The sequence below is a fragment of the Patella vulgata genome, chromosome 8, assembly GCF_932274485.2.
Source record: "Patella vulgata chromosome 8, xgPatVulg1.2, whole genome shotgun sequence".
Classification (NCBI taxonomy): domain Eukaryota; kingdom Metazoa; phylum Mollusca; class Gastropoda; family Patellidae; genus Patella; species Patella vulgata.
Genome location: NC_065886.2, coordinates 38,663,378 through 38,685,414, shown reverse-complemented (window position 1 = coordinate 38,685,414; position 22,037 = coordinate 38,663,378). Strand labels below are relative to the sequence as shown.

General features: G+C 38.6%; 1 long non-coding RNA gene across 1 annotated transcript; it reads left to right on the top strand.

Annotated features, from left to right (window-relative positions):
* The first annotated feature begins 4,660 nt into the window (after nucleotides 1-4,660).
* Nucleotides 4,661-20,663, top strand: LOC126830232 (uncharacterized). The gene is made up of 4 exons (XR_007683773.2): nucleotides 4,661-4,796; nucleotides 14,666-14,783; nucleotides 18,133-18,236; nucleotides 18,512-20,663. It is a non-coding gene; the product is annotated as an uncharacterized LOC126830232 (long non-coding RNA).
* Nucleotides 20,664-22,037: the final 1,374 nt, after the last annotated feature.

Sequence of the window (22,037 nt, the reverse complement as noted above, 5' to 3'; positions counted from 1 at the left end):
TTAATACCCCACGTTCGCCGTTTCAATGGACTGTAGTACGGTATGCGTACACACTAGAGCGAATGGGAACTAGAGAGGGATAGAGAGAGGGTTGTGATGCAATGAGACGCCCCTTGAGAGAGAGAGAGAGAGAGAGAGAGAGAGAGAGAAGGAGCGATGGGTGGGGGGGTCTGAGAGCGAGAAAGAGAGTAAGAGAGATCCACATTGTAACTTAAAGATAGGGCTATAGAGAGCTAGAGAGGGGGGGGGGTAGTTAAAGAGGTGGGCTAGGGACAGAGAACTAGCGGGAGTGAGGGCTAGAGAGAGCGAACTAGAGATGACGAGGGCTAGAGAGCGAGCTTAGGAGTGGAGTAGAGAGAGAGAGGGGGGTGGGGGCTGAGAGCGAGAAAGAGAGATCCACATTGTAACTTAGAGAGACAGGGCTATAGAGAGGGAGATGGGGGGGGGGTAGCTAGAGAGGCGGGCTAGCGACAGAGAGCTAGCGGGAGCGAAGGCTAGAGAGAGCGAACTAGAGAGGACGAGGGCTATAGTGAGAGGACAAGAGCTAGAGAGCGAGCTTAAGAGTAGAGAGAGAGAGAGATGGGGATTAACGTCCACTTGGTTCAATTTTACTTCAATAATTCGCTTGCGCGTAGGGGTCTTTTATCAGTGGGGAAACCGGAGGACCCGGGGAAAACCCACGAGGTTGGACAGACAATCATACTCCTTGTCACGTACAACCGGGGAATCGAAATTACGCCAGTTGTTTCAGTGACAGACCTTATGATACAGCACGCACATGCTAACCGTTCGGCCATCCACCCCCCACCCCACACACACACCCTGAGAAAGATAAGAAACAAGATGGAAAGAGCTAGAGAAAGAGAGAGATGGTGAGAGCTAGAGAGCGTAAGATAGAGAGAGACCTAGAGAGATAGCTACACGGAAAGTGACAGCTACAGAATGGGCTAGTGAGGGAGGGACTTAAGAGAGTTATCGGTAAGGGGGGGGGGGAGCTAGAGGGAGAGAGATAGCTAGAGGGCGAGTGGGGAGGTCAAAAAGCGCTAGAGAGTTGGCTGCCAAGGGATGAGACTTGTCCCTCGAGAAGAGAGAGAGAGAGAAGGGCGGGGGTGGGGCTACAGAGAACAACCTAAGGGGGGGGGGGGAGTTAGCTCGCAAAAGAAAGGGGTGAGGGAGAGCTTGACCTCGAGGGAGAACAAGCTAGAGAGAAGGGCGAGAGCTAGAGAGTAAGCTTAGACTATTAGAGAGAGATAGAAAGAGAGAGAATCCACAAGATAAAGAACTAGAGAAAGAGCAAGAAAGATCGGGAGAGAGGGCGTGAGCTAGAGAGAAAGATAGAGCGCGTGAGATAGAGACCTAGGAAGATAGCGAGATAGAAGGCGAGAGCTAGAGATGGAGAGATGGGGCGGGGTCTAAAGAGAACTATCGATATGAGGAGAGCAATCTAGTGGGTGAGGGGCGGAGGGGGTGGGGGGTTAGAGAGAGATAGTGATAAGCCTGCGATGTGATGATACTATCAATCTACTGTGAGAAGGATAGAAGAGATCGAGAGAGAGAATAAGCTAAAGGCTGAGGGTGGTAGGGAGGGAGCTAGCAAGGGTAGGGAGTAGCGATAGAGAAGGGAGAGCAGGGGGGGGGGGGGGCACAGCAAGGAAGAGTGGGGACTAGAGTGAGATAACAAGTGGGCGAGATAGAGAGGTGAAGAGAGTGAGATAGAGAGAAGGTTGTACGATACCGTGAGGCTTGACAGGGAGGGTGCGCGCGAGAGCCAGAGAAAGGTATCAAGATAGCGTGAGGGATAGAGGGAAGAGGGGCCTGGGGTTAGAGAGGGGTATAACATCCACTGAACACAAACTAGGCCATAATTTTACTTCAATAATTTGCTTGCGCGTAGGGGTCTGTATCAATGATAGAAAGTCGGAGAAAACCCAACGAGGTTGAGCAGGCTACCATACTGTTAACCATGCCACTTAACTCAATTACAGACCTTAAGATCCAAAGCGTACCCGTAAGACCAATATAACTTCCACCCCATGGCAAAATCACATAAGGTCGTAAACAGCAATAAGTATGTATCTTTGGTTATAGGTAGAGAGTAGAAAAAGGTCGTAAGTGACTTTTCCGAGTTACCACACCTGATAACTGAAAACTTTATATTGCATTTCTAGCTATTCCCAATCATAATATACTGTACAAAATATTAGAAAAAACAATAAATAAACAATTTTACAGGACCATTTTCAAACCTTTAAACTCGATTTTCTCGAAAAGTGAAAAATGTCACTTACGACCTTTTCCATATCAGGGTGAGAATGTATTTAAATTTTGTTAAATTCACAATCAGCTATGACTTAAAAGACATACTGATTTCCAAAAGCATTAAAAGTACGTCCTGTTCAATTTTCTATACATGGTAATAAACATAGCAATTTTCCTATCGGCGTTGCACAATATTTACTCAAGCAGTCAATCGTGACTATATAACGATGACTCAACAGGGAAGGATTTCTGTATAATTTTAGACCAGCTTTCCTTGTAGGTTTTTTCCCCGGTCAAAACGAAAAGTTGATCTAATGCATAATATGTAATAGTACCGTTTTTATGTAAACGTTTCCGTGGGAGAGAAATGGCGCGCGGAATAAAAGTTACTCTACGAACGACTTTTCAGCAGTGTTTAGCAGCGTTTTTTCTCGCGTCTACTACATACATGCGTTCCCAACTACATGGATGTATATATAAATGTCATCATAATGTAAATTTATGAGAATGTATTTAAATTTTGTTAAATTCACAATCAGCCATGACTTAAAGGACATACTGATTTCCAAAAGCATTAAAAGTACGTCCTGTTCAATTTTCTATACATAGTAATAAACATAGCAATTTAGTGAACCGACACGAAAACAAATTACATTGTGTTCATTCATGCGATACCATCACAACCGCGATTATAGGACCTGGGAAATGAGAAACCAAAGGTTAAAGTAGCCAAGTCTTTAACTCAGTATCATACACAGCCTTTGACATTGCAAACACGACTTATTGCTCAATTTAAATTAACATTAATGTTGTTATCTTACCGTGATAAGTTGGGCTCCTGAAATCCAATATTTAAGGAAAAAAGTGAAGATTTTTAAATTGGCACACGAATCGTGTGCACTAATGCTTTCGAGCGCCAGTTGTATGAAGCGACTCGATGAACGAGGCTAATCATATCCCATGTAGGAGATTACTACATGCGCCAAAGACTGCCATTCTCCGAGTATTTCGCCGAATATAACTGATTAGAAAGAGAAAGAGAGAAATGGGGTTTAACGTCCACTCGACACAAACTAGGTCATTTCGGGACTAACATGTGGTTTAATTTTATTTCAATAATTCGCTTGCGCGTAGGGGTCTTTAGCAGTGGGAGGACCCGGAGAAAACCCACGAGGCTGGACAGGCGACCCTACTCCTTGTCACGTACAACCGGGGATTCGAAACCACGCCAGTTGACTCAATGACAGGTCTTATAATACAGCTCGCACGTGCTAACCATTCGGCCATCCAACTCCCCAACTGATTACAAATTACAGTACAAACATAAACGGTTCAGTATTTATAAGTTTATATACATTCATATATGCGTTGCGACCCATTTGTGTCAATTTCTCGGTCCCAAATATTAGCGATTTAGCTCCTTTAAGTCCGTCCTTTATTGTTAACGGGGAATTTCCATGTTTAGTAACACAACGGCTATTTGATTGTTTCGCAATACCCAATTCAATCATTGTTGACTATTAAATTTACCAGGTTCTTTTTCAGAAGGGAGAGCACATAGACACGCATATACCCTTGGTTGGAAATCTCATCGGATTCGCGCGTTAACTCTTGTTTCTGTTGTATTACTATTAATGGAACCCTAACCGCCCAGCACCCCTCTGTCTCAAATAGGTTCGTTTTTACGTATGGATTGAATCAGGCAACATTTCAAAATAAATAGATAAAAAAAAACGATTTTAGATCGAATTTAGTCAGAGTTTTGATGCAGTGTAAACTATACACCAAGTTTCATCACTCTCCCTCAATTTGAATCGACCTTAGCGGAAAACATAAATCATAGAACTCGGTCAAGACATTAATCGAATGAAGATCTACCTCAATTAAAAGTTGTGCTCCAAAATATTGACCAATCACATCGGTCATCAATCCTTAACGAAATGAAATGAAATGGGGTATAACGTCCCAATCTTCTGCTACGGTTGTGACGTAATGAAACTTTCTACCGCATTTCACCAATTTCAACCAAAGTTGAAGAGTGAAACAATATATTTTGAGTTTATTTTCAACCACTCACAGTCCAAGCTTGTGAATTTTATAGAAACCATCAAAACCAAATGGGACGATTCACAATGACATAAAGGTCACTGAATTTTAGAAAATCCTCTAAGTAATTCCTCAACGCATGTGTGTAACGATATGGGCATTATTCAATGGGATCGTTCATAACCTGGGCTGTTCATTTGGGCCATAAGTTATTTTGGGCTTTATAGTTTTATACTGCATAGCGATGAACTGCAAATTACAATTGCAATAAATAACCTTGGTATCAACGCTTATTCAAATCCGTTGTCAATCATAACATAGAAGAATCCGATTGGTTAATTTAATCAAACCAACATGCTCGATTGCGAAAGATTTACATGTATATTAATCCTGTTCTGTTAAAATTGAGGCCAGAAGAAATATTGGCATTGAACTCTTGTGTATCAAAATAAACAGGATGCGTTTTTTGCTGGTTTTAGTGCTCTTGATGGGTAAGGTACCTTTATTCACAACTGTTGTTTTTATTTTATTATGGAAACTTATATGCACGTTTTCCCAAAGCACTTTTTAACCATTTTAACAAATTGAGAGAGAAGAGAGAGAGAGAGAGAGAAATGGGGTTTAACATCCACTCTACACAAACTCGGTCATTTCGGGACTAACATGGTTCAATTCTGTTTCAATAATTCGCTTGCGTGTAGGGGTCTTTAGCAGTGGGGAGAAACCCACGAGGTTGGCCAGGCGACTCTACTCCTTGTCACGTACAACCGGGGAATCGAAACCAGGCCAGTTTACTCAATGACAGAACTTATGATACAACGCGCACGCGCTAACCATTCGCGCCCCCTCCCCCAAAGATGTTTGTGTTTGGGTTTTTTTTTTTACTTTTTTGTGTGCACGTTTTCCCAAAGCTTGATGATGGTAAGGTGACGGATGGTTATGAAAGTATAATGTTCATTCAGATGACTGCATACCATGTCATTGATGTCATAAGATTATTTCGTGGATAGTTACTTTATTTGTACGTTTTTATACGCCCACATTTTCAGGTGGACGTATATTGTCGTCGCCCCTGTCCGTCCGTCCGTCCTTCCACAATTATCCAATTTCAATGAAACTTGAAATATAGGTTTATCACCCCAAGATCTCGGTTCATTTCGATATTGGCATGTATCGGACCGTAACTTCATGGATTATGACCCCTGATTGTACGAAAAATCACGTTTTTAGCTTGTGAACACTGTAAAGGTCACAATTTTTATCCGATTTGGTTTAAACTTGAAATGTATGCTTATAACCCAAAGTTCTCGGTTCCTTTCGATATTCGTGAATATCGGAACGTAACTTCCTGAATTATGGCCCCTGATTGTACGAAAAATCGCGTTTTTAGCTTGTGGACCCTATAGTGGTCATAATTTTTATCCGATTTAAAAAAACCGTACTATTACATCACCGTTACATCCTAAAGACGACTGAGTTCGAATTTCGTGAAAATCGGCCCAAAACTGATAGACAAAACGGCCGCCGTTCGTTCTCAAATAGCGTAAAAATATGGTATATCAAGGTTGTGGACCCTATAGAGGCCACAATTTCAATCCTATTTTGATGAAACTTGAAATGTAAGTTTATAACCCAAAGATCTCGGTTCCTTTCGATATTCGCGCATATCGGAACGTAACTTCCTGAATTATGGCCCCTGATTGTACGAAAAATTGCGTTTTTAGCTTGTGGACCCTATAGAGGTCATAATTTTTATCCGATTTTAAAAAAACGTATTATTATATCACCGTTACACCCTAAGGACGACTGAGTTCGATTTTGGTGAAAATCGACCCAAAACTGACAGACAAAATGGCCGCCCTTTGTTCTCAAATAGCGTGGACCCTATAGAGGTCACAATTTTTATCCGATTTTGTTGAAACTTGAAATGTAAGTTTATAACCCAAAAATATCGGTTCCTTTCGATATTTGCGCATATCGAATTGTAATTTCCTGAATTATGGCCCTTGATTGTAAGAAAAATCACTTTCGTTTTAGCTTGTTTTCTATCCATCTCTCGAATAGGTGGGCGTATCCTGCCTGGCAGCCGCTGGTTATCATCGCGGATTTATTTGTTTGGGTTTTTTTTTTATACGCCGACATTTTCATGTGGACGTATATTGTCGTCGCCCGTGTGTCCGTTCACATTAGATTTGTAGACACTATACAGGTCACAATTTTAATCCGATTTTGACGAAACTTGAAATATAGGCTTGTCTCTCACAAAGACCTCGATTTCGTTCGATATTGGCATGTATTGGGCTGTAACTTCTTGGATTATGGCCCCTGCTTGTACGAAAATTTAGTCAGTTCTAATTTCGTGGAAATTGCACCGAGACTGCTTGCCAAATGGCCGCTCCCTATACGCAAATAGTGTAAATGTATGTAATACCAAGGTTGTGGACCCTCTAGAGGTCACGATCATTTTTTATCCGATTTTAATGAAACTCACTTCCAGTCGAATTCGGGTACCGGCGACCGACGTATTTTGTTAGGCATGACATCATCAACCCACATACGGGACAAAATACGCTTATATGTGTACTTACGTCTACAGTCATGATGGACAGACGGCATAGATGTGTTGTTGATACGATTCTCGGTAACCGAATCTTTCCTGATACTCGCACTATTCAATAACGTCCTTAAACCGGTACTAAGAACGCGAGATGGTTCCCCACTATCCTCCCCTTCACCACATATGACGCATTTTTTTCTCTGAATTGTCTGAAGTTGCCATTTCCGTTGTTTCTCTTCGAATTTTCGACGAAACTAAAGAAAAGGTGCACTTGAATCACTTTTGTTTTCAGGTCGGATACAAGGTAAATCAGTGAGTTGGCTGGTACCCTTCCAATTCGAACGTCGGAAAACTTCGAGGTCCTAAAATTTCCCTTGGGCCCATTGATGGGGCTTTTTTTATCTGTAATACTATATTGGGTGTAATCTAATCCATCATTTAAAACCAGGAAAGCTTAGTTTGCACATTCATGCCACAAACGTGAGATGCAGGCCTAATTCTGGCAGACTATGTGAGTCGCTAACCCAATATCATCCACAGTCTTCGACATTGCAAAAACGACTTATTGATCGAATTAAACCAACATTGGTGTTGTTATATTACCGTGGAAAGATGGACTTCTGATATCCAATATTTAAAACAAAATAAACATTTTAAAATAAGCACATAGATCGCGTGCCAAAATCCTTTTGAGCGCCATTTATAATAAATCAATAAATCGACTCGGTGAACGAGGCTTAATATATCCCATAGGAGAAGACTACCAGTGTAAACTGGAATAACCAGACGAAAAAGACTGCCATTCAATTTGGACTCTTCGCTTATTTCGCCAAACATAACTGATTAGAAATTACAGTAAAACAGAAACGATTGAACATTGTTATGTGTTGCGACCAGTTTGTGTCCATTTCTATAGGTGCCAAAGATAACAGATTTAGCCCCTTTAATAGTTCCCTATAGAGGGGGCAATTATAATTCTTGTATTAATGTCGAAGATTATGGAACTATTCACCAAAGTAGTTCTCACTTATTTAAGGGTCAAGTTGTCTACCCATAACTTAACAAATCTTCAATTTTTCCAAAATATGCCATTTTTCCATAATCTGTTATATTTAATTTTTGTGGCAGAGAAACTATATAATTGAATTCTGAAATAACCATAAAATGTCGCTATTGTGTGGAAAAAAATAAAATCAAATGACGAAAAAGAAAATTTAAGATGCCACCCCTTGTTATTTAAGCTACAGTTTTGATTTTGGATTTTAAAATTGTTTGGAAATCAACCAGTTGTATTCGTCCAGAATTTTATACTATATTTTAAATATTTATGAATACCAAAACTGTATCATGTCCTTAGGTAAAAAAAACCGTACATAATATCTATTGACATGCAGTGCCGATGATAAAATAATAAAAGTGGGAGCAGTATTTACACTACCAATTTGTCTTTGCAGTGGCGCATTACAATATTCAAATTTAAATACTGTTCCGCTATTTTTTTTGTGTGCTCTTCTTTATCCTAATATGTAATTTTATAGCTTTTTCTACATACATACACACATCTAAACCTATATTCTACTTTATTTTTTTACCTTTTAGGATCTTTATATAAATATCCCAATTTCTTTGTCTACTATTCAGTATTTTAGAGAAAAAAGGGTCAAGTTATATAGAAGTTATTTTGTGTGATCTTACATAATATGATCTTCATAGTCTGTAATTCTAGAGCCTATGTATACATAAAAAGATTTGCATCAAATGCGCAGTTGTATTTTAGAAAAGTTTAAAGATATAGAAGTTATTTTTTTCGGGGGGGTCGTATATTTTCTCCATAGTCTACTGTAATTATGGAAACTGTATATTGTTTAATAAAAGCATTTCACTTCACGGGCCTTTATCCTATTTTCCTTTTTTAATGTTATAGGCCTATATCATATTCTTTAAAAAAAAAAAACTACTTACATTATAGGCCTTTATACCATTTTCTCTTTTTCAATTTACAACTCTGTGTTTTCAGTGTTAATTTCAAAGAAAACAGCACAAATTTGTCTTTTTTAAAATATAGGATTACATTACATAACTATATTTTACAAGCCTGTATCCCATTTTCTTCTTTACAATTTAAAATTTTGTATTTCAATGTTAATTAAATACAAAGCCGTCCAAATTTATTCGTTAGAAATATATAGGCCTTACACCATTTTCTTCTTTTACTTTTCTGTAATTTCACAGTTAATTTTAGAGGAAAAAAACTCATGATGTATTGTTCAGTTATATTTTTTTCTTTCGTCTTGTGGTCAGTATAAGCTGTAATTTTAGGTCTTTATTCGCATATACTATACTATAGGCCTATATTTGCGTCCGATTTCTAGTAATTTTAGAAAAGTTAATTTTAGAGGAAAAAAACTCATGATGTATTGTTCAGTTATATTTTTTTCTTTCGTCTTGTGGTCAGTATAAGCTGTAATTTTAGGTCTTTATTCGCATATACTATACTATAGGCCTATATTTGCGTCCGATTTCTAGTAATTTTAGAAAAGTAATTTTAGAGTCTTTATTATTATTATTATTCTTAGGCTATTCACATATATAGGCCTATATTTGCGTCCGATTTCTAGTAATTTTAGAAAAGTTCAAAGACATATAGGCCTATATATAAGTTATTTTTTGTGGGGTATTTTTATTAATAAACATCTGTCATTGCAGAGGCCTATATTCTATTTTCTTTTTAAAAAAAAAAAAAAAATACTTATATTATAGACCTATATCATATTTTTTTTAATAACTACTTATATCAGATACTCTTCTTTACAATTTACAATGCTGTTTTTCAATGTTTATTTCAGAGAAAAAAAAAGCACAAATTTATTTGTAATAAAATATAGGATTACATTATATATCTATATTTTATGGTCTATATCCCAATTTGAAATTCGGTATCTTCTCTGTTTATTAAGTAAAAAATAGTCAACATTTATTTTTTCACAAATATATAGACCTACATTATAATATACCAACATCAAATGGCTAAGTGGGTGAGACGCTGGCTCGCTAGGTCGGGTGTTCGATCCCTGCATAGGCCGAGAAAGTACATCCAGATTTTCCGGAGTGGTTTCCCCTTGTCAGTGATGCAGGACGGAGGGTCTGACAAGGACAGCTGTCTAGTCGTTCGGATGGTACGAAAAACATTGGCGTGCACGTAAAAGATCCCCTAGAATTTGGAATTCGATATAAGAGTAGGCCGTAGTGCCGCTGCCCGGCAAAATTTCCCTCATAGCACACTGTATGGCGTATGCCCGTCTTCATTAGCCCAGTTTAGTAGCAGAACAATAGGACGCTAAACCCCATTTCATTTTTACTCTTCTGTGATTTCACAGTTAATTTTAGAGTGGAAAAAAATAAGACTTGACGTCCAGTTAGTTATTTCTTTGGTATTTTGGACAGAATAATCTACGGAAGTGTAATAGGGCCACATATTTTTTTTTATTATTCTATTTTCAATTTTTCAAGATACTAACTTGAATTTTCAAGATACTAACTTGAAGTTACTAGTTACTTTTATCCGTTACATATCCCTTACATTTCTGGTAGCCTATATTTGTGTCAAGGCTGCTGTGTGGGCGTATTATCTTTCTTGTATGGCCTTTTACTACCCGGAATTTTCAAGTTATTGACTTACAGGTTTTAAAATTTAGAAAAGAATAAATTAATGGCCCTATTACGCTTCCGTAGACTTAACAGAGGGGGGAAAGAGTATTGCGTTTATATGCCGGCCATTTTGAATTTCTACCCTCAAGAATTCTCGAAATTAAATTTTTGAGATCATCGCTGCCCTTTTATTACCAAATTAATGTTGTTTCTTTTTTTGTGTTTTGTTTTGTTAAATGGTATTATATTACCAAATTTGGCTGTGATTTGGAAAGAAATGCGCGCCACCAAATGACAAATACATTCTTTTAATTGATGTTTGTCAAATGCGATTTTTCGACACATTTCACTTGCATAACCATTCTGTGTTCGAGGAATATAAAAATAAATTATTTATCCTAAAAACCACTGAAAGACACTGATTACGAGATATCGCTCTCCGATAGTTCCCAAAGAACGCCAAATTGAATTCTGTTAAACCTGTCATTTTGCCTTGGTCGATTTTGAGTATGATTTTATCTGACATATTTAGGACACGTAAAACGTTATACCAAGAAAAAAATAAAACGTTTTGCAATAAAGCTATATTATTATGACGATATGGCGTCATAGTTTTTATGGCGTCATAGTTGGGACCCAAAATGGCACCTGTTAATGAGTTGTCATTACTTTCCCTATACAGGGCTTTGGTCTCTATAACAGCATGACGTTACCGTGACGTCACATCGGCAACCAGACGTCGCATTTTTTCCCAAATTGGTCCATTTACGCATGTTAACAGCAGAAACGAATGCTGATGCAGAGAAGAGTGTATGCCCATTCTGTTTGGTGTTTAAAGGAGAACAATGTGTTACAGTTACGGAGAAGGCTACAAGTATATAAATACTGCTGCATTGTCAACAGGTGATACCATTACAGTAGCCGTAGGAACACGGATTTATTTCAATTGTTGACAAAAACAGTCTACGTCAATAAAAAGAAATGCTCCGACTAAGCCCCATTAATGTGCTTTAACGGGAATTTTGCTCTGCAGTGGCGCAACGGCCTACTTTTATATTAAATTCCAAATTTTGCCCGGATAGCGGCACGACGACCTACTCCTACTCTTCTATCGAATTCCAACGACCACCTAATTGAGAGCTTGCCTGTACTGTCACATCACCAAAGCCTGAATAACATTCAAACATGCATTGTAAAGTCGTGGATGGCATGCGATAGATTAAACCTAAATGATGACATCCGTCATGTGTTAACGACAGAAATCACAGCAACCCGTGTACAACAATTAATTTGATCAAAATTAGATTACTGTAACCGTCTTCTTATAGGCATTTCATCTGAATTATAACAAAAACTACAGAAAATACAAAATTCGGCAGCTCGATTAGTTTCCAAATCATCAAAACGTTTTAGTATATCTCCAGTACTAAATTCTCTGCACTGGCTGCGCACAAGGGAAAGGATAGAATTAAAAATTTTAACAGTTGTGTATCAGTGCATTCATGGAAATTCTCCTTCATATTTAAAGGAACTTGTTAATCCTTACCAGTCAATACGACCTCTGTGATCCCAATCTCAACAATACATTACATTATCATCAAAGTGGAAACTGAAAAAAAATGGTTTAAAATCATTTGAAGTTTCAGTGGCCTTGAAGTGGAATATCCTCCCGTTAGCTTTAAAATCTGCTCCAACATTTTTAATATTTAAATCTAAATTTAAGACATTCCTGTTTTTCTAAATATTAAAAAAAAACCTCTGAAGTGACTTAGAATTGACTTTGTGTGCGCTTTGATCTGACTTTGTTTGGAGTTTAGAACGATATAAGAATCATATTATTTATTTAATCTTGATAAGATAAGCCCGTTAGTAATGTTCGTTTTGGTTTTATTATTGATACGTTGACGTGGGTGGGGCGGCACGGGGGCTCAGTGCGTAATAACGTTAACCTGGATGTCCCGTGTATGATCCCGGCTGAGTAAGTTTATCGGTCCTCCCTTGTCACTAGTGAAGGACAGAGGAAATTCGAAATAATATTTCATTTCACTTGCCTTATCATGTGTAGACAGTTGTCTTACCATTTACGCTAACTTCTTTCACACCCCACCCCACTCCCCAAAACAAAAACTAATTTAAAAAAAAAAAATTTGTGATAAGTTTCGGTAATCCTTCTAAGGTGATTAAATCAGTTGGTGGTTCTACGGGCAGTGGCGGCGCCAAGCCCGATTTGTGATATGTTTCGGTAATCAATACCTTCTACGGTGATTAAATCCGACATTCCAACTCAGTCATAAACTTGCATGTTTTAACGTCCGAGTGATTTCTTACCGCACACATCCTGTTGTAAACCTACTTTTAAACAATAACCCGTGAACCACTTGAGAAATGCCTTTTACGATCCTCATAGTTTTGAGGTATAGGTTCATCGCTGCAAGGTCTTTTATTCACTTTGATTCGCTCACTCCGTTTGTTTGACACCCCCCTCTATGGGATTTGGCGACAGATGTGACAAAGTGCTTAATTTTCTACTTTATAAAATACGAACTATTATTTAGATTCTGCGAACTTATTGACCTAAGCTGGTTTTGATAATGGACGATGTCGACTTTTCAACTCTGTATACTTCTGTTTAGTCACGTTCTAATTAAACATGTAATTAATCTCATGTCATTTACAAACTACATATGATCTATGCACACTCTCTGCATTAATTCAAAGGAATATGCACTGGTCAGTAATCATACCATGACCTGATAATGACTTCAAAGGAAATACGCAGTGCAATTGGGGCTATATAACCAGGCGTTTGCTGATAGTTAGACAGAGAGGAGCGGGGAGGAGAAGAGAGGCGTGGACGAGTGTATGGACTCACCCGAGTTCAGCCGCTGCCTTGGCAGAGGGGCAGAATGGTGGATTTAATATTGTTAGATGTGTTCCTGTCGTAGTCTAGTCCTCGATGTAGACTAGTTCTTATATAGTTTAAGTACATGTATTGCTGTTGTAATTATGTAGATGTGTTATATTCTGTTCCAATGTAAATAAATCATATATGTACGAAACTGGTCTCTGTTATACTAAGATAGTGTTACATAGACAGTATCTGATCAGTTCTATTTATCTCGACGACCAGTGTCTGAATACTGCCAGACTGCATTTCCGGCAATCTATTTTTCAAAATATCGTCGCTAAAATATTCATTCACCTTGATTCACTCACTCCGTTCGTTTGACACTTTCTGGTCGGATAAACTAGTGATTTTTCGTCAGGCGGTATCTGGTAGGCTCTATTTATCTCGACGACCAGTGCCTGAAATACTGCCAGACTGCATTTCGAGGGCTTCGTTGAAGTTCGCAAGTCCGTTCGTTTGACACTTTCCACTAGTGAGCAGGCGACAGACGGTATTTGGTCAACTCTATCTCGACAATCGGTGCCTGAATACTGTCAGACTGCATTTCAGGCTGTCTATTTTTAACAAATTTCTAGGTGATGTCCCCCCATACCCCCATCCGCTACCTTGACGCTCATGAGGTTCGCAGGTCTGTTGGTTTGACACTTTCCAATCTGGTCGGATAAACTAGTGGTCGGGCGACAGGCGGTATCTGGTCAGTTCTATTTATCTAATCGATCAGTACCTGAAATACTACCAGAGTGCATTTCCGGCAGTCAATGTTTCAAAAATTCTGGGGAAGGCCCCCATACTCCTAGTTGAAGCTCGCGCCGTTGCCCCTCCTACCACAGGTGGCCAGAGCCGCCACTGTCTAGGATGAAGCAGACAATCTAAAATGCCCACGGAGAGAGAGAGAGAGATGGGGTTTAAAGCCCACTCGACACAACCTTGGTCATTTCGGGACTAACGTGGTTTAATTTTTTATTTAAATAATTCGCTTGCGCGTAGGGGTCTTTCGTATTTGGAGGAAACCGGGGGACCCTGAGAAAACACACGAGGTTGGACAGGCGACCCTACTCCTTGTCACGTACAACCGGCGATTCAAAACCACGCCCGTTGACTCAGTTACTGCCCCCCCCCCAAAAAAAAATAATACTAACGGACAGCCAGATGAGGAGAGTGGACAGGAGATATCACATAGGGTAGTTGGCTCGATGGGTTAAAAACATAATTTACATTTATATCATGAACCGGCTTGACTTTTTCAGTTCTCAACACCAAGTCCATCATAGATGCAGAATGTAGTACAAGCTCTGTTAAAAGCTGCGATCCTACGAATGATTCCCAATACAAAAGTTCCGGCCTCACGCTTTCTGAAGCTTGCGGGTAAATATTTATATTTTATTGACTATCTTTATCCTTTTGATAATAGACCGAAACAATTCGATAGCAATTGTCCCTGTTAATGTCCATCTTAGCTAATCCTGGCATATTACAACTAATCGTGACAAAGTATATCGCAGTGAACGCCCACACACGCTTCGATTATAACCACACTGGCTAAATTATCATACCATAGCCCAATTCAAATAAGAATCAACTCTTTCTCGGGCCTAGTTGGTATCATATTCCTGAAGCAATGGCCCGAGAAATCTCTCGCTGGCCATTGCTGGATTAGCTTCTGATACTTGCGCTTTTGAGGGAGCGTGTCTATTCATCCCGTTCAATCAATTATATCCCCAAGCACAGCAACATGACAGCCCTTCTTTTAATCAGGGGCCTTTCATAAAACTATGGACAGTAATTTCAGGTGTTAAAAACAGTGAAAGTGTTGTTCGACTCAAAACAGTATTGTTTACATTATGTCCGTGCTGGTAGCCTCGTTCGTCACAATTAGTTTTTCTGCAATATTCTGCTATGCACTGGTTAATTGGGCATAATAAAATCGTGAGTCATGACGTAACGTTATGTAAACATACTTGGTCCAATTTGGAGCTGTGTTTGGTATTGTTACGCAGTTCGCTATTGGTTGTTAATCGGACTATTGACCAGTCATAATTTAGAACAAGAATTTGCCTTCTTTACAGCAGTGAGTAGTGGGATTAGCTCTAATCAAACGAAACACTGCGAGGAGTATGAGTTGGTATGGGACGAAAAAAACGAGGTCCAGGGTACATATTGGCATGCACTAAAAAGAATCCTTGGCATTTGGAATTCGATATAAGAGTAAGCCGTAGCGCCGCGATCCGAACAAAATTTCCCACATAGCACAGTGTATGGCGTTTGTCCACCCGCGAAAAGACGAAGGGCCGCACCTGTACAAAATTATATCTGTGAATACGAGTCATGAGTCGGTTTGATACAAACTCGGTCGGATGGCGTCGTTTCCCAATGCTTGAAGGTACTTTTCGGTGTGAAAACAGATGCGTATACCGGGATGCAACGCTCATGCCAAAACACTGGTTTATTCAAACCATACAATATGTTCTGTCACGGTTACGAGATTATTTGACTTATTGTATGAAAAAGGTCAAGAATCCGGATTCGCGGTCACACATTCCTTGGAAACGTAATTGACTTAATTTCAACACACCGAAACTGACCTATTACGCAGGAGGGGCCTTTAAGAGTAATTTATTTGAAATATTTAAAGTCAAAATGTTTCCTTAAAAGCTGCTCCTGCAAGTTTAAGGATAATCAAGAAGTCAACAATGTCTAAATAAATATGTTCCTTTACGGTGCCATTGTTGACGACGTGCAGAGGTTGGTGATGCCGGGGCCATTATATGCCCCGACTGCCAAATCAATACCAAAGTTCAGGACCTACTACTGAGACGTGTGTAAAATCAGATGACCTAAACCTTTTACATCAAAGGCAACGATGCCTGGCGCCCCACCCACCCTGTGTACGCCATTTCTTGCTCCGTTTGGGGGGTTGGATGGCCGAATGGTTAGCACGTGCGCGCTGTGCTGTACCATACGGTCTGTCATTGAGTCAACTGGCGGGGTTTCGATTCCCCGGTTGTACGTGACAAGGAGTAGGGTGGCCTGTCCAACCTCGTGGGTTTTCTCCGGGTCATCCGGTTTCCTCCCACTGCTAAAGACCCCTACGCACGTGCGAATTATTGAAATAAAATTGAACCATGTGTTAGTCCCGAAATGACCTAGTTTGTGTCGAGTGGACGTTAAACCTCATTTCTCTCTCTCTCTCTCTCTCTCTCTCTCTCTCTCTCTCTCTCTCTCTCTCTCTCTCTAACTATTAATCCTACCTTATGTTGCATTACAGACTCCAGAATCCGCCATCGCCTCTTGGGCGTGGCTGGAAAGTGTTAGTCTATATGATACACACCTGATGCCCTATGCCACCGTGTTTAAAAAACTTCTCGGTCGATAACTTCCAAAATAAAAATACTTCTCAATCTGAGCGCGCAATTCGACAGATGACTCAAAATACTGAGATTCTTGACACGTTTTCGGGGTCATATAATGTATTATGATAGCTGTAGTATATGAAGGATAAGATTCGTGGATGTTTTTTTAAAAAATTTGGATGTTATCATTACATTATGTAGGCCTGTAGTCGCAAAAATGATTAATGTCTGTATGATATCTCCATTCCCATTAGTCCCATCAGCTTGGAAATTGAATATTCGTGCCCTGCGCCCCCTATAAGACATATCACACGTGTATATTGTTATTGGTATTGAAAGATTACTTTTTGCTGCCGGCATATTGGATCAATTTGAAACCTCAAAAATGAGTCCGGGGACCAATAAAACCTATAAAATGACATGGGGCATTTCGTGAACTATGTCAAACCATTTTTGGCCGACATCTTGGATTTTAGGCTCCCCTCAAGTTACCCGTAGTTTTTAGGTAGCAAACTACAAATATCTTCATCAGGGTGCCTTGTATCAGAAACCATCGTCAACCCTTTTCCCCGAGAAATGGTTATCGATCTTGGGGTTATTCCCCAACTAGAAGAAAATAATAAGAACTTTGTGTCAACTTGGTACAAGTAATGTGAAGATTCATAAATAAACAGTAGAAAAACTGTCAAAACCGTAGACAAATAAATTGACAAAACTGAAATCACGACGATTTACATTCGTAGTTTTGGTCATTTACGGGCAGCAGTGACTGCATTTTTTATTGCAGACAACCTTGGCCGGCCGCAGGCTGTCATAATCAAACACTTAGCGGGTGAGGTTTAACTTCCACTCGACACGAACTAGGTTATATCGGGACTAGTATGGTTTAATTTTATTTCAATAAATGTCTACTCGACACAAACTATGTCATTTCGAGACTAACATATGATTCCATTTTATTTCAATAATTCGCTTGAGCGCCGTGGTCTTGAGCAGTGGGAGGAAACTGGAGGACCCGGAGAAAACCTACGAGGTTGGACAGGCGGGGAATCGAAACCACACCAGTTGACTCAATGACAGACCTCCCGCTCCCCAGCCCACTTAGCGATAATCGTGATAAATTATATACCTTTGTATAACTAACTCACTTGTTGTGCGCAGGCCTTCAGACATTTATTTTACGAAAGAAAAACATATTTGTGCTTTGTATAATGAAAATACTAACATGGAAGAGTCTACTCCTATCATCTACAATTCATATTTTCACTTCACATTTGTTGTGATGGGTTAGTAGGCTGTCTATGTTTTTTGCACCCCGAAAGGTAAGAATAATAATAATGGTTTTGTTTTGTTATTTTGAATAGAATACTGAATAGATACAAGGCATGCCTACAAAGTCGTGGATGTAGTGCAGATATTACCAAAGCTGCAGATGAAGGATTTGAAAGGACTTCCGGTTATAAGTGTGGTAAGACACTGCCGTTTTAGTACTGCGTTGATATTTTTTACGCCTCAGATGCTATATCATTAATATATAATAATTGGCCATTTTAGTGTAATTAAATTTCACGTAAGGGAGATAACACGTATGGCATTTTGGTGGTATGTCATTTAATTGTAATATATATATATATATATATATATATATATATATATATATATATATGCCTGTACCTTTGTTAAAATCCTTGAAAAGGAGCCAGCTTAATTATATTAACCTTAACCCGTGTTCTTTTATTACAGATGGATGTACCATGACAGTCAGTATGTCACTTATGCTCATCTCAACTTTTCTGATGTTCATCAAAGATATCTACTAAAGATACAGTGCCCTCCCTTTCTATTATTACCAGACTAGTATCTGGTTTTTTTAACAACACATGCTTAGTAAATTCAACGATACGAAATTTTCTATTTCTTTGAAAATATGACGCCATTCTTTTTTTTCTCAAAATAACGTTTAATATATGTTATGTTTCTAAGACGGTTATAACGTCTCAGTGATGTGTCCTCTTTAAGATATTTCTTTCATTTTGTATCTTGTTTTTACAATTCTTATTTTACTTTTACTAAGACTGTTTAATATCTCATTGTTGGATAACGATGTATTTAAGTTTTAAAATTCTTATTTTACTTTTGGTAAGACTGTGTAATATCTCATTGTTGGATAACTATGTATTTAGTTTTAAAATTCTTATTTTACTTTTGGTAAGACTGTGTAATATCTCATTGTTGGATAACTATGTATTTAGTTTTAAAATTCTTATTTTACTTTTGCTTAGACTGTGTAATATCAGTGTTCGATAATTTTGTATCTAGTTTTAACATTCTTAACATCTCAGTGATGTGTCCTTTTTAAGAAATCTATTTCATTTTGGATAAATTCTTATTTAACTTTTTACTAAGACGGTTTAATATCTCAGTGTTTGATAAATTTGTATTTAGTTTTAAAATTCTTATTTACTTTTACTAAGACTGTTTAACATCTCAGTGGTAGATAATTTTGTATTAATTTTTAAAATTCTTATTACACTTTTACTAAGATTGTTTAAAATATCAGTGTTGGATAATTAACTTTATCTATTTTTAAGGTTCTTATTTTACTTTGAAGGCGAGTTTATCATCTTGTGTGAAATGAAATTTGGGCTAACGTCTTTTTTGTTTCCTTTTTATACGCCGCACGTATATTGTCGTCGTCACTGTTTGTCCGTCCGTCCACAATTTGTTTGTGGACACTCTACAGGTCAAAATTTTTATCCGATTTCAACAAAACTTGAAATATAGCTTTATCTCCCTACGATCTCGATTCCTTTCGATATTGGCATGTATCGGACCATAACTTCATGGATTATGGCCCCTGATTGTACGAAAAATCGTGTTTTTAGCTTGTGGACACTCTAGAGGTCACAATTTTGATCCGATTTTGATGAAACTTGGTTCCTTTCGCTATTCGCGCATATCGAATCGTAACTTCCTGAATTATGGCCCCTGATTGTACGAAAAATCGCGTTTTTGGCTTGTGGTTCCTCCAGAGGTCACAATTTTTATCCAATTTAAAAAAAAACCTTTTAGTATATGACCGTTACACTTTAATAAAGATTGAGTTCGAATTTCGTGAAAATCGGACCAAAACTGACGGACAGAATGGCCGCCGCTTGTGCGCGAATAGTGTAAAAATATGGTATATCATTATCAAGGTTGTGGACGCTGTAGAGGTCACAATTTTAATCCGATTTTGTTGAAACTTGAAATGCGTGTTTATAACCCAAAGATCTTGGTTCCTGTCGATATTTGCGCGTATCGAATCGTAACTTCCTTTTTAGCTTGTGGTCCCTCTGAAGGTCACAATTATTATCCGATTTCAAAAAACACGGTTATGAAGGTTGAGTTCGAATTTCGTAAAAATCGGACCAAAACTGACTGACAAAATGGCCGCCTCTCGTACGCAAATAGTGTAAATATCTGGTATATCAAGGTTGTGCCGATTTTGATGAAACTTGAAATGCATATTTGTATCCAATTTTGATGGAACTTAAAAAATATCTTTATATTCCAAACATCCCAGTCCCTTTTGATATTTGCGCATTCCAGGCCATAACTTTCTGGATTATGACCCCTGATTGTACAAAAACTCGTTTTTGTTTTTAGCTTGTTCTCTATCCATCTCTTGCAAAATGTGGGCGTCTCCTGCCTGGCAGCCGCTGGTCAATTAATTTGTTGCGGTTTGTTTTCCAAGACGTTTATATCATATAAGAGTTAAACCCTTTTGAGATTTGTATTCTTTTTTTTTATCTTTTATTTTAATGAAGTTATATTTCCACGCTTGATATTTACCCTTGTATATCACTGTCTTCTTTTCTTCCTTTTTTTAAATAAAGGCTCTATCGAAATCAGACTATTTAATTTTTAACAGAGATTGTAAGATATTTTAAAAAAATTTAAACCCAATATATTTCCAAAATATTAGATAAGGCTTATTTTGAACACTGTCAGGACTATCACACGTATAACAGTCCGTTTAACTAGTTTGTGACGAGGCGTATCTTCATACCCGTTCGTTCGTTCCTGGAGTGAGACAAGTTGATACCCGTTGTCCACATATTTCTAAATTGGTGTGCTCCGAAGTCTCGACCAATTGAAATTGTTTATCACATCGGTTTACCTTGAACAGAAAATGATTATTATCGAACAGTCAATTTGATGATGAAATGAAAGTATAAGCCAAGTCTTACTCATTTAAAATCAAAGATTTAAAACTGTAACGGACACAATTTCGGGTTAACCTTCTATATGTGGTGTTGAGAAAACAAAGAGTAGGGTCGAAATGTATCGAAGCAATCTCGCATTGACTGCGTACTTTCTAAGCTAGTTGTGCCGCTTTTTCTGGTTAGAATCATTATATATCTATATCCTCCAGGCCTTGTATCCATTCCGACTAATGTCATGTCGGAATGCGTAGACCGATGCACTTTAACCAATATTCAGAACAATGACGTAGCTGCAGTGACGAAATTATACACGTGCTCAACATTTTTTTAAAAAGCACACTACAGGCATGCAGGTATCCGCCAGCTTAATGTCCAATCAAGACTAGAGAATATCCAATACACGGATTATTTCGTTGGTGAAGGCTTTCGTGTCTTTGCCATTCATGTTAGACGCACTGCCATATGACTGGTTTCGAACAATTGACGATGTCCAATTTAAGCCGTTCCAACAGTTCCTGAAATAACGTTATTAATCTCCTAATGAATCGCAACGTCGAAGTCCTGAGCTTCTATGGTGGACGACAGGTAATTGGTATATCGTCGTCTTTGGTTTGCATTCTTCTGTATTTATGCCAAATAAGAAACGTCTAGTAATCCACAAGCAATTCGAATACATCGAGGTAACGGTCCACCAGCTCTGTCACAATACTTGTGCACATTTATATAGCGTTCTTCCAGTGGGCGATTTGCTGCAGCCCAAATATATCGATACGACCCCAGCCATTAGCTTTCACTAACCCGGACTACATTCTTGCAATACGGGATTGATCTTTCATGTTGCTCTATAACCTGAGGTGCGTGCTACCAATCATTACACCCATCCGTCGCAATTAAGCTGCTGGTACCTTTGGGACCTATGTTAGAGCTTGTTCTTTAGATCATAAGGTCAGCCCTTGTGTTAAGTGGAGTGGTTTCAACCCCACAGCTGTCACAGACATTGATGCTGCTGCTGGTGTCCATACCCACCACTACAAAAACTGTCGCCATTTTGACACCTATCA